This window comes from Mya arenaria, chromosome 6 (genome assembly GCF_026914265.1).
Source record: "Mya arenaria isolate MELC-2E11 chromosome 6, ASM2691426v1".
NCBI lineage: Eukaryota > Metazoa > Mollusca > Bivalvia > Myida > Myidae > Mya > Mya arenaria.
Window position 1 is genome coordinate 77,871,967 of NC_069127.1, and position 13,508 is coordinate 77,885,474.

At 34.4% G+C, this 13,508-nt stretch overlaps 1 protein-coding gene across 5 annotated transcripts in view; it reads right to left on the reverse strand.

Moving 5' to 3' along the window:
* Nucleotides 1–13,508, reverse strand: part of LOC128237392 (synaptotagmin-7-like) — a 226,040-nt gene that overhangs the window by 55,713 nt on the left and 156,819 nt on the right. The window lies entirely within an intron of this gene.

The window sequence follows — 13,508 nt, forward strand, 5'->3', positions numbered from 1 at the left end:
ATAATGATCCCTGGACTACCACCTGCAGTCTGGTTGACCATTGTGTGAACAATGATCCCTGGATTACCACCTGCAGTCTGGTTGTCTATTGTGTGAACAATGATCCCTGGACTACCACCTGCAGTCTGGTTGACCATTGTATGAACAATGATCCCTGGATTACCACCTGCAGTCTGGTTGACCATTGTGTGAACCATGATCAATGGATTACCACTTGCAGTCTGGTTGACCATTGTGTGAACAGTGATCCCTGGATTACCACCTGCAGTCTGGTTGTCTTTTGTGTTAACAATGATCCCTGGATTACCACCTGCAGTCTGGTTTTACCACCTGCAGTCAGTTGTCAATTATGTGAACAATGATCCCTGGATTACAACCTTCAGTCTGGTTGTCCATTGTGTGAACAATGACCTTGGATTACCACCTGCAGCCTGGCAGACCATAATGTCAACAGTGACCCCTGGATTACCACATGCAGTCTGGTTCACCATTATGTGAACAATGATCCCTGGATTACAACATGCAGTCTGGTTGTCCATTGTGCAAACAATGATCCCTGGAAAACCACCTGCAGTCTGGTTGATCATTGTGTGAACAATGATCCCTGGATTACCACCTGCAGTCTGGTTGACCATTGTGTGAACAATGATCCTTGGAAAACCACCTGCAGTCTGGTTGACCATTATGTGTACAATGTACCTTGAAAAACCATCTGCAGCCTTGCCGACTATTAAGTGAACAATGATCCTTGGATTACCACCTTCAACCTGACCATGATGTGAACAATGATCATTGGATAACCATCTGCAGCCTGGCTGACAATAATGCGAACACCATAATATCACAGACATTCCATCAATCATCTTGACAAATGTCCATTCCATCACTCATCTTGACAAATGTCCCCCAAAACTTGATAGGTGTGGTTCCATTAGCATATTGCAAAAAGGATTTCAAAAATGTTTCTTTGTTAGTGTGTCCAGCCAATTAAGTTTACCACAATGTAGTTATATTTATTTCCTGAAAAATACTTAATTTGTCATATGTTCTTCGTTTGAGTCCAGCAATTCAATAAGGATAATATATGACTTGTATTGATGACCAGTTTTCGGAAAAAGATACAGATAATAATATAGAGGAGGGCTGTTAGTCCTCTATTGGCAATACCTGTTTTAGGTTCAATGATAAAACTTCAGGAGTAGTGTCTGAATTGTGGAGTCATTTTGTGTCTCTATTTTACTGTATGAAAGTCGAAAAAACCTCACAACCTTCTTTATATAATTATGCCTTCTGCACATTCCAGTGTTCTAAACCCAAATCTTTTCATACAATAAACTTGAGCTGTCACATGAGTGTCATTTACCCATGAATGCTGGCTCAAGACCACAGTTATCTGCCCCCCGTTGACCAAGATCCGGATGTGAATACAGAAAAAAAGAGTGCTTGTGTTCAAGTATCAATATTTTATTAAGATTGAATGAAAAAGAAGCAAAAAATGTTCTTTTTGCAGAGAACTTGACTGAATTTGACACTCTATTGCAGAAATTGATAGTTTTCAATGTAAATATTGGAAAAATCATAGCTTGTGGAAGTCTGAAAATTAGTTGTTTGTAGCCGATTGACTCCCTGGCGGAAGGGTTATGTATTTGAACTCAATTTTGACAGTCGGGTCAATGGTCAACATGGTGTTTTCTTGTGATTATATTTTGTGTCTTGAATTGTTCTAGAGATGCCATGTCCTTGTTTTTCGATTGGGGTGTGTATAAAGTCAAAAGCCAGGTTAGTGTCTATATGAAACATATAGTAAAAATAACTGTGGTCTCACGCCTGCTGCCAGGGGAATGGACACAGTAATGGCAAACTAATTATCTTTGAAAGTAATTGTACACTGCATTTCCACTTATCATGCTTGACCAAAGTATGTTGTATCATTCAAATCTGTTATGTAAATGTGTTATGCTGCTAACAAGAAAAAGTAAAAACAGGCAATAACTCTGTCATTAGCTGAAATTGAGTCATATTTCTTATTGTACACTGTTATTCCTCTCATTGTGCTTTAACATTGTATGAGGTTAACTTAAATTCCATCCAGTAGTTTTTCAGTTATGCTCAAGACAAAAAAATTAAAATTAACAAAAGGGCAGTAACTCTGTGATTGGCTGAAATTGAATTATTTTTCTGTACACTGTACTTCCTCTCACTGTGCTTTACCATTGTATACAGTAAAATTAAATTCCATCCATTAGTTTTCAATTAATTGTCCGAACAAGGACAATTTACAAAGGACATTAACTCTGTGACTAGCTGAATAGAGTTATGGTTACTGTACACTGGACTTTCTCTCATTGTGCCTTAATTACCAATTTGTATGATGTTTAATTAAATTCCATCTATAAGTTTTCAAGTATTGCTCTGGACAAGAAAAAGTAACAAAGGGCAATTACTCTGTAATTGGTTGAAATAGAGTTATGGTTCTTATACTTTACATTTCCTCTCATTGTGCTTTACCATTTTATGAAGTTTGATTAAATTTCATTCTGTAGTTTTCAAGTAATGCTCCGGAAAATGAAAAATTACAAAGGGCAATACTCTGTAATAAGGCAAAACAAAGTTATGGTTATTGTACACTGCAGATCCTCTCATTGTGCTTTACCATTGTATGCAGTTTAAATAAATTCCACCCATAATATTCCAGTTATGCTCCGGAAAAGGAAAAGTAACAAAGGGCAATAAATCTATAATTAGCTGAAACAGAGTTATTGCACACTGCATTTCCTCTCACTGTGCTTAACTATTGTATGATTGCTAAATTAAATTCCATCAAGCAGTTTTCAAGTTATGCTATGGACAGCCCCGGCGAAATAATGACCATGGTCGACCATGGTCCCCACGGTTTTTGACAGTTTTTGACGGTCAACCATGTTTTATCATGGTTAACCATCAAGTACCGTGGGAAAATCATTGCCTGGACCACGGTCGACCATGGTCGACCGTGGTCGACCATGGTCTACCATGGTACAAAAAAAGATCACCATGGTATACCATGGTTTGACCATGGTCGACCATGGTCTACCATGGTACAAAAAAAGATCACCATGGTATACCATGGTTTTTGAAGGTCAACCATCAAGTACCGTGAAAAAACCCACAGTAGACCATGGTACAAAAGTTTTACTCCGAGAGTCACCATTTCAACCATGGTCTACCATGGTACACCAAGGTTGACCATGGTCAGCCACTGTGACAGCTTACCATAGTCTACCATCATCCTTTTTTATCTGATTCTTTACTTTGGATAAGTCTAAAAATGATTTGTTGATTTTGGTAAATAACAGAAATAGCAACTTAATAAATGTGGTCTTATTCTATACTGATATTTAGTAAACACACAACTTGTCAACAACAGAAGTTGTGTTTCAGTATTAACCCTTTACCAGCTGTTCTGCTAATTTTAGACTCATCCACAACGAAAGCATCTGATGGAAAGGAAGAATATCTATTGGAAAGGAAGAATGCCAAATTTGAAAACCTTTGAAAACATTGTGGGAAATAGAGCATTTTCTCATTACCGAGCATCTATGCTCCATTCCTCTGTGAAATGATGTTCTTGTGTTTAATTACTGTTCAAGAACTATGCAAAACTGTACTAGAACAGTAACTGATCACTTTTAAGAACAGTTGTACTTGAACAGTTCAAGAATACTTTTTAAGAACAGTTCTTGAATTTTTTAAAGACTATTGTTGTTCTAATACTGTTCTATATTAAAGTCTAGTACAATATAAGAACAGTTCATGAATAGTGTTTGCACTTAAAATGTTCTTGAACTGTTCATAAAGACAAGTTGGCACATTTAAAGAATAGTTTATGAACTTTTATGTTCTTAATATGTTCTTGAAATGTTCTTTTTAAACAATTTGGCACATCATAGGAACAGCTTATGAACATGGCAAGTTCTTAAAATGTTCTGCATATGTCTTTGAAAGAAACTTGTACAAAAACAAGTAGTTGCATCAGCAACAGGCAGGAAGTTGAGGTAGCTGTGGTTACAACTGGCTGGTGCATTTAGTGTAACACATTTGGCCCAGTTATAACCCAAAGATTATAAATAAAAAAATAACAAACGTAAAGAAAATTCCATATCAAAATAACATGAACATTAAAATTAAATTTATTTTAATTAAAGCACCACATATATCATATGTATCATGTAAGGTGCCATGGATTGCTGGTGACATTGCCTGGATACAGTAATTTATATTTTTTATATATTTTTTTTTTTAATAGATTTTTTTATTTATTTTTTGTCAAGATTTTGTCAAGTTATTAGTAACTTTTTTTCATGAAAAATGTGGAATATTTTTTAAAATGACATATATTCACTATCTTGTCAAAAAAAAAATTAAAAATAAAAAAATATAAAAAAAATATTTTATTTTATATAAAATTACTGTATCCAGGCAATGTGACGAGCACCTGTGGTCAACACTGGTTAATTAGTTGTTAAACCGTTTAAATATAATATTTACAAAATACTATAGCCATATTCTAACGTAGCTATATAACTTTCTAACGGTTACGCATTTAAGACGAAACGCTCTTCACTGGCGGAGATAGTTTTGAACGCCCGCCATTTTTGTCGAAATAATGCGCCAAATAAACTGATGTCTTGTTTCGTTTATTTAAGGTAAGTTCAAGCGATGTAAGGAGTATAATTCAGTAACGTTTATAACGATCTTTTACGCTAATATTATTGTTTAAAATAACATAGCAACATTTTGAAGTAATGAGCAAATATGTTTGGTTGTAATACATTTTCGCGACAAACATACGAAATACGTTTGTGTAGAAACACAGTTAAATGCTTGTTTTTGACTAGCGTTCAGCTAATACTTGATTTATATATATATATATATTAAAGCAGCTTTTAAATTTGTTTCTTAACGTTGGTAAGCTATTTTTGTCGAGAAAAAGGATCAATTGTAATGGGCCGGCAGCGATGCAAAAGTGGGTGGGGAAGGTCAAAAACTAAAACCTTTAAAAAAGTTTTTATTGTTTTGAGGAACGATCTTTTAGGGGAGTGAAACATATATTTTTGGCGACATGTTAGTAGGGAGTTAACAAATTTTACAATAGAATATTAATATTTTTTATAAAAAAACTTTCACATTTATTCTAAAAAGTCTGTTGACATTATCACTTTGTTTTCATGTCAAAATGCTCCAGACTACCTATTTAACAATGTTGTGAGTTCGTTATTATATCTTGTCGAATAAAAAAAAAAAGTTCTTCAGATTAATAATGAAAAGTAGTGGATGAGAGATCATTTCCGGGTTACAAATATGTTAATATCTTTTTAAATATAGCTGCAATCAAAACAAAGACATTGTTGATTGGACAGTTTCAATAACTTCGACTCAGTCACAAATATACTCTTTTTGTTTAAAGACAATATAGCTTTTTGATTTGAAATCTGATAAAATCTTATATCATAAAATATGCTCAAATCCTAATTACAGCTCCTCATGTTGCAATGGATAAATGGGTATGAATCATGCTTGTTAAATATTGAACCTCAAAACTAAGAAGAAATTGATTTTTTTAACATTTTTAAATTTTGGTCCTTCAATGGACTTTTGCATCGCTGCCAACCCTTGACCTTTTAAATAACCACTATGCAAGCAAATTATGGTTAAGTGTCTGAAATGTTGTTTCGTCTATTTTAGCCAACCCAAAGGAGCTAACAAATAAATCATCAGTCCTCAAAAGAATCAACCAGTGAAGGAGAAAAACATTCAAAGCCGTAAATTGTCAAATCCATCAGTGAGTAGACTATTTTTTAAAGCAAATGGTAAGATTTTCATTCTGGTTTTGAAAACAATATGGTTGGATGTGTGGAGTGGATTTTATATGTAACAGACAAACACTAATGAGAATCTTTAAAAAAAAATCAGACTCAATAAATTTGAGCTCTTTGGTTCGAAAGAATTAAATAAGCTATCATTAATTTATATACCTGCAACATTGAAATCTTATTTCGCACTGATTTGATAACCAACTGGCCATTAGTTATTTGAAAATGTTGGCAGTACAAATAAATAAAAGAAATATTTTTCAGGTTGGAAGATGGATGTCAAAGTCTCAGACAACGAAAGGCTTCCAGAGTTAAGAAAAGACCACTTCAACAAAAACAATCATGCAAAGAATGACTGCAAAAAATCTTTTCGCAGATGCGTTTCATCATCAAGTGTATAAGGAAAAGGGACCTGGGTACAGAGACTAGATGTAAATGTCAAGGACTGAAATGAGCAATTCAATGGTTTCTTACTAATTGTGTTTATATGCGTCATAAGAAATTAAAACTGTTATAAATGGATGTGTAGTAATGATGAAATTATCACCCTGTGTCGAATGACATTAACTATTCATGAATTTAGTTCATGAATGACATTTTGAAAAAATAATGTTCATGAACTGTCAAGTTCATTTACTAAGCAGGAGTTCATGAACTTAGTGGGAGTTCATGAACATGATTTGTCCAAATTGTCATTCATGAATAGTTCATGTTATTCTCATCAAACGCTTGACGTCACTGACATGGATAAGTAATTTGCTGGACTAAAGAAGCTCGATACATGGAAAATGATAAATGCGAATCAATTAATACGCTGTCGTTCTAGAATCAAAATAACAACTGTATGACTAACTTTTATCAGTAAATACAAAACTGAGTATGGCGCGCTGATGCAAAAAATTAAGTCATTAATAACTATGCATTTAAACTCCAGAATTACCTTTAAGAACCATTAATGTACAGGTGCATACTTTTTGTTTCTTAAATACAATAACTTTATCAACTGTGTTAGTTTGAATTTTTTATCCATGTTTTTATGCACATTGGTTAAAAGTACATGTTTGAAAAATATAATGATATAATTAAGGAGAGATAACAGTTTTACTTGCGTCTATGCTGTAAGAGCGCAGTAGGGCATGTGAGCAAATTTCATAAAGCATGTTAGAGCATCTTGGGTCATTTGCTTTCTTACCCTACTGCGTTCATACAGCATAAGCGCAGTAAAATGTGAGCAATACTTGTAACTTTAATACATAATCATAAATGAAAAAAATGTTCATTGTGGTAAAACAGAAGCAGTTAAGAAAAGTAATCTACTTTTCATGAAGAATTGAAATTGGTTACCTAAAACTTGAGCTTATAAGCAAGTGTTTTCAATTTTCTTGTTGACTATTTCTTTCATAATAGTGGTTGACATTTTAAACAAGAAAGTTATAATGTAACAATTGTTCAAGATTTGTTCCTAAAACGTTATCGTTTAACAATTGTTATCACATCTAGTCAGGAATGTACTGGGTAGATTTCAAGATTTTAATCCATGCAAGAACATTTCTAGATCCGTGCTTGATCTATTCTTAACGTGTACAAGAACCACTAGAAAATGATAAGAACATTTTAAGAAATGTGCATGAATTGTTCTTGAACTGTTCAAGAACTGTACTTTTACTACTATTTAAGAAATGTGCATGAATTGTTCTTGAACTGTTCAAGAACTGTACTTTTACTACTCTTTAAGTGTGCAGGAACAATTCAAGTTCTTGAAATGTAACAGTTTCAGTTTAAGAACTATATTGTAGGAACAATTGTTCAAGATCTGTTCCTAAAATGCATTTCGGGTTTGATCTTTTTGTTAAAAATGTGTTATTCTGTAATAGATAATTAATAAGCCTCAACTGTCCATTATGCAAAATATTGGAGGGTCTTCGGCGCTACGTGCCGCCGCCGAAGACGCTCCAATATTTTACATAATGGACAGTTTGAGGCCTATATCATACTAAATATATATATATATATATATATATATATATATATATACTATAATTTTGTTCTAGTCAAAGTTTGGCACAAGTTGTTAGCTATTGCAGAGAAATAAGACATTTTTTTTCCTTCTCATATACATGTAAATGGGATATCAACAGAATACAGTACTCGGCATGCTAAACTAGATGACGCCATAAACATATTGTAATCAATACAATTCCATTTCACTAATTTTTAATCTTTGTTAAGTTTGTTGTCAATCCTATTTATGTGACCATGGTCTATACCATGGTATGTGACCATGGTCTACCATGGTATGTGACCATGGTCTACCATGGTAGTTCATGGTCTACCATGGTAGTTCATGGTCATATACCATGGTAGTTCATGATATATCATGGTAGTTCATGATATATCATGGTAAACCATGTAACGTCAAATGGCCGCCCCATGGTTTATGACCATGGTCTACCATGGTGTGCTACCATGGTCTACCATGGTGTGCTACCATGGTCTACCATGGTATCAAACCATGGTAGACCATGGTCTACCATGGTATAATACCATGGTCTACCATGGTGTGATACCGTGGGGCGGCCATTTGACGTAACATGGTAGTCCATGGTAGTCCATGGTCATATGACCATGAACTACCATGGTAGTCCATGGTTATTGGCCATCATTTTCGCAGGGGAAGGAAAAGTACCAATAGCAATATTTCTTTACTTCGCTAAAATAGAGTTATGGTTCTTGTACACTGCATTTCCTCTTATGTTTTATCATTATATGAGGTTTAATTAAATTCCATCCATTAGTTTTTCAGTTATACTTCGGACAAGGAAAACTGCAACAGACTGACTGACCGACAAACCAAACAGTTACTCCAATATACCACCTTCAAACCTTGTTTGTTGGGTCATAATAACAGAAAAAAACTAGACAAAAAGTCTATTTGATATAATAAGTAAAACATAGTAAAAAACAGCCATGAAATTATATTAACATTATCAGAGCTGCCAATTAGTACCCCATGGATTGTCTGTGCCAGAATATATATATATATATATACATGGTTTGAGAGAAATGTTTCATTCATGACTTTTGGCACCATACTTGCATGAATGCTACAGAGTGGTAGACAACCATTGTCACATTGTTGTGGCATAGAATAGCAGAATAGTATTTAAACTTTTTGATGAAGATCATACTTTTACAAACAACAGCACAATACTGTTTCCCTTGATTTGGATTATAAATGACATGCCAGAGTCAGATTTCATCAATCAAATCACATGCAATGACTGCAAAACAAGCTCATAATATTTCAAAGCCTGTGAATGTCTGCAAATGTTTATTATGATTGGAAATAATGAAGTAAAATGGACGTCAGTTTTTCCAGCATCATGCATTTTGTTGATCATTTCGTCATAGTAAGAAAATATGGAAATAAATGCAAGTGTACTTGTAGACAGACATTTGCAATAAATGTTTCAAGTATTGAATATTGTGGCATATCACTTCTGTATAGACCAGGCCAGCAGCCATCAGTCGATATGGAAATGATGACAAGATTGCCAAGAATCATCCACAGCTTCTTTTTATTCCATTACAGTAATTGATACTTGTCAAGAGAGTGTGGGGCCTGAGCTTCCGTATTGTAATGTATTTAATGGAAGAATTATAGGGTAAGAAGAGGTCTTTTAGGGTAAAAGAAGAGCCAAAAATGAAGTGTTGAAAATAAGTATCTTTCATATGGCTGAGAGAGTGTAAGACTCATTCCCACATGAGCGTAAGGCCAGAGTTTTTATATCTTTAGATTTACGGGAGCGCCGTACCTAAATATTGCAAAACCCAAATAAAAATAAAATAAAATTTCCTAGTTTTATTTTTATTTTTTCCGACGAACGTTGCTCCAATGTTACGAAGAAAATAAAATTAGTGTTCTATAACCCATATCTCAGAAGCAACTGGTATACTAATTGTCATTCATTATCGGTATTTTTACTTCAATAATACGTAAACCAGTCGCAAATACGCGGGGAAACAGAACAGGTACCCGTAACCATAACACCGTCCTGTCAAAAGTGAAAGTAGCGAGTCAATGTCAGCTATATAGAAAGGTTTTACTACCAAGACGTTTCGATGTTTATGTTACTTTATTTAAATCAAACCGTCGATAACTTAAGGCGTGTATATTGTGTTTTTTTGTAGATCTAGTATGTTGTTCGCGATTCGTGGAATGATTGCACAACATCCGGTCAAAATAAGGAGACAGAAATTCGTGGGTTGTGTTTGTCAATAAAAAAGTCATTGGCGCACGTAGTATATTAAAAAGGATGAATTGGATTACAGCGCAAATATTCAAAGCTTCTGACAAACACAAACTGCAAAATGATATCGTGTTCATCATAGTCAAAATGGATATTTATTTCTGAATTTGACTCTTGAGGAGCATTGAACACACTGCCTCACGGTCACATATTTGAAGCGAAAAACACAAGGTATCTTCTTACGTTCGTAGTTGTCAATTTGTTTAATAATTAATTATAATTTAAATCGTTATAAAATACTGAAAATGAGCAAATAATAACATTGTGTTTGTTTCTGGCAAGACAGAAAACATTGGAACATAAGATAATATTTGGCAGTCAGTGCAAGAAGTCAAACTGATCAGTTGCTCATGTGTCAAAGGGCATCCCAATAGCTGGAATTCGAATGATATTGTTCAGGATCAATTCTAAAATCAGTCTTTAACCAGTTATTTTGAAATATATTACACTTGTCAAGTTTATTTTAATGCTCCCGAATTTTCTTTGGTAAAGTATATATAAAATTAATGTAGTTCACAGATATTGACTGTCTATGCTTCCGTATGCCCTGTCAAACTTTGAAGTGAATAGGTATACTGTATCCATCAAGGCTTAGACTTTATTTGGTAAAATTTTCTATATGAAAACCACATTACGGTAAATGGTCACGGTGCTATATGTTAAAGACATAAAAAAACATTTGACCTCCTTACCGTGTCTTAAACTTTGTTCAATGTTTGATCACTTCACTATTAAAAGGAAATGCTTATATTGTGGGCAAAAGGTTAGAAATGGGCAGGCCATTTTAACTTCTTTATTACACTGACATGTTTCATAAAATCTATGGGTTGATAATATATGCATCACATGTATGCATAGATGCATTTGAACAAATATCTACTTAACAATTATGCACTAATCAATTGTAACCACAGCCCCCCGCCCTGGTCCGGGGTATACCGGGGATAGCCGGGGAAATGGGCCATGCTTTTACCTCCCAGGTGCCCCGCTGTGCCGGGTGAATCCGGTGGTTTTGTCTTCGCGCAAAATATAGCGGGGAATGGGCCTTACGTAGAGTCCCTAGGGTGCGGGGGCATTTGGCAGGGATTTTACCCTCAGTTTGTTCCTGCAGAACATGGATTTTACCCTGAGTTGGCTGGACCTGGGGTGCCGTGGTTACAATTGACTGGTGCATTAATTTCAATAAGCGCTTGAACTGTGTTAAGGTAAATATTTTCAGTCTTTAAAAGGATCTTTAATTATGCTTTTGAAACTGTATGGTGGTCTTTCACCCTTTGTTCAGCCTATGAAAAAGCTGACACAAGTAAGGTGTGTTTTGTCTTCATGATATAAGAAGATTTAAAAAATAAAAAAAATCGAAGAAAAATCAATTTTATTTTTATTTATTTCTCCTTCGGGACATTTTATGCATTTTATTTTTATTTTTATTTCCTCCTCCTTACCCAACTTTTTGAAAAATCTCCCGTAAATCTAATGATAAAAAAACTCTGGCCTAAGGTGATATGCTGATACAAGGTTTACCGAGTTTCTACAAAACATCCTGTGACAGGATTGGGATGAACGTTTCTTACACGAGCGGCCATGGTAGATGCTTTTTCTCCCACCTCATTTATAAACAAAATATACTAAAAATGTATTTTAATTCATTTTTTTTACAAACAGGTATTGTTTTTATCTTTGCCTGTTGGCAAGGATTTCCAGCATGGTTGAATATTTGGATCTACTTATCTGGGGTGGGAGAAAAGGTTTTCCAGCAAGGTCAAATATTTGAATCTACTTATCTGGGGGTGGGAGAAAAGGATTTCCAGCATGGCCAAATATTTAGATCTACTTATCTGGGGTGGGAGAAAAGGAATTCCCTATGGTAAAATATTTGGATCTACTTATCTGGGGGTGGGAGAAAAGGATTTCCAGTATGGTAAAATATTTGGATCTTCTTTTCTCCCACCTCAGATAAGTAGATCCAATAATTTAACCATGCTAGATATTCTTATCTTGCCCACGGGCGAAGATAAAATGCCCGTATGGAACTCCTTTTACCACATTGTAATTACCTCCTTTGTTGAAGACTGTCGTCAGTAGCATCAAGGAACTCTTGTCTTATGGTAATATTTAGAACACAAGTTAATTATTTCTCGCTTCAAATGTCACCATAAAACAGTTTTCAGGCACCATTCAAGAAATAATGCTTCATTCTCCTTAGAACTATTTAAAAAGACCGATTTGACTATTAACATTAACTAGATCACTGCGCGTATATCCATGACAACCACGTGCTATCGCATATCCATACGCAATTATTTTCACTAAGCAAAAAAGAGTTCCAGCAAAAAATACATTTTTACTTAATTTTGTTTAACTGAAGTGGGAGAAAAAGCATATACCATAGCCGCTCGTATAAGATAGGTTCATCCCGACCCTTGCGCAGGGTGTTTTGCGGAAACTCGGTAAACCTCGTTTCCGCAAAACACCCTACGCTCAGGTCGGAATGAACCTATCTTACAATCTCTGCCATGGAAGATACTTATAATCTCGGGTGGGAGAATACTTCAGCACAGTAGATGAAAGTATATTTAGCACTTGTAATAAGCAGAGGAGTATACACACATGCAATTCAGTGGGGTCCACACTAAATATTATTGATGGCCTAAAATGGTAAGGCAAAGGAGATAAAGGCCATGGCTTCGTTACTTGTGTGTACCATCCAATTGGCCTAACACTCATCAGTGACCATTTAAGGTTACAAATTAATTTATACAAATTCATGAACATTTCGTTTAAAAAAATCTGTGGCAAATACATTTTAAAAAATGTGACGGGAATAATGATATCTATCGTGCAAAGCATTTTAAAAGGCTTGACAAGTAACCTGTCGCACAGCATATGCCTGAGGGTCTGATTTTTCAATCAAGACAGGAGACACAAAATATATGCTTGATTTTTTTTCCTGAATTAAATTTTAGTACATTTCACCAAATAGTTCCTGCAAAACTGTTTTTTAAATGAAGTCTTGATACATAGTTATTTCAGATCAACATTTTATTTTTAATTAAAAGTATGGCATAAATATATATTAAATTGCACTTTATCGAAATGACCTATTGTAATTTTTATAAAAAAAATGATTTCAGTTCTAGTAATTGAAAACATACCTAAAGTTCTCTTTTTGGAAATGACGCGCATGGGAGTTGTTTTTTTCTAAAATGGGGCCATACTATTTTTCTTTCTGTACAGTGCCAAAATATACATCCCTAAGCAAATTGTTTTTTTTTACTTTAAAAAAACTAGTACAGATAAAAAAATTATGTTAAAATACAATCTTATGTATTTTCTTATCATGCCTCAA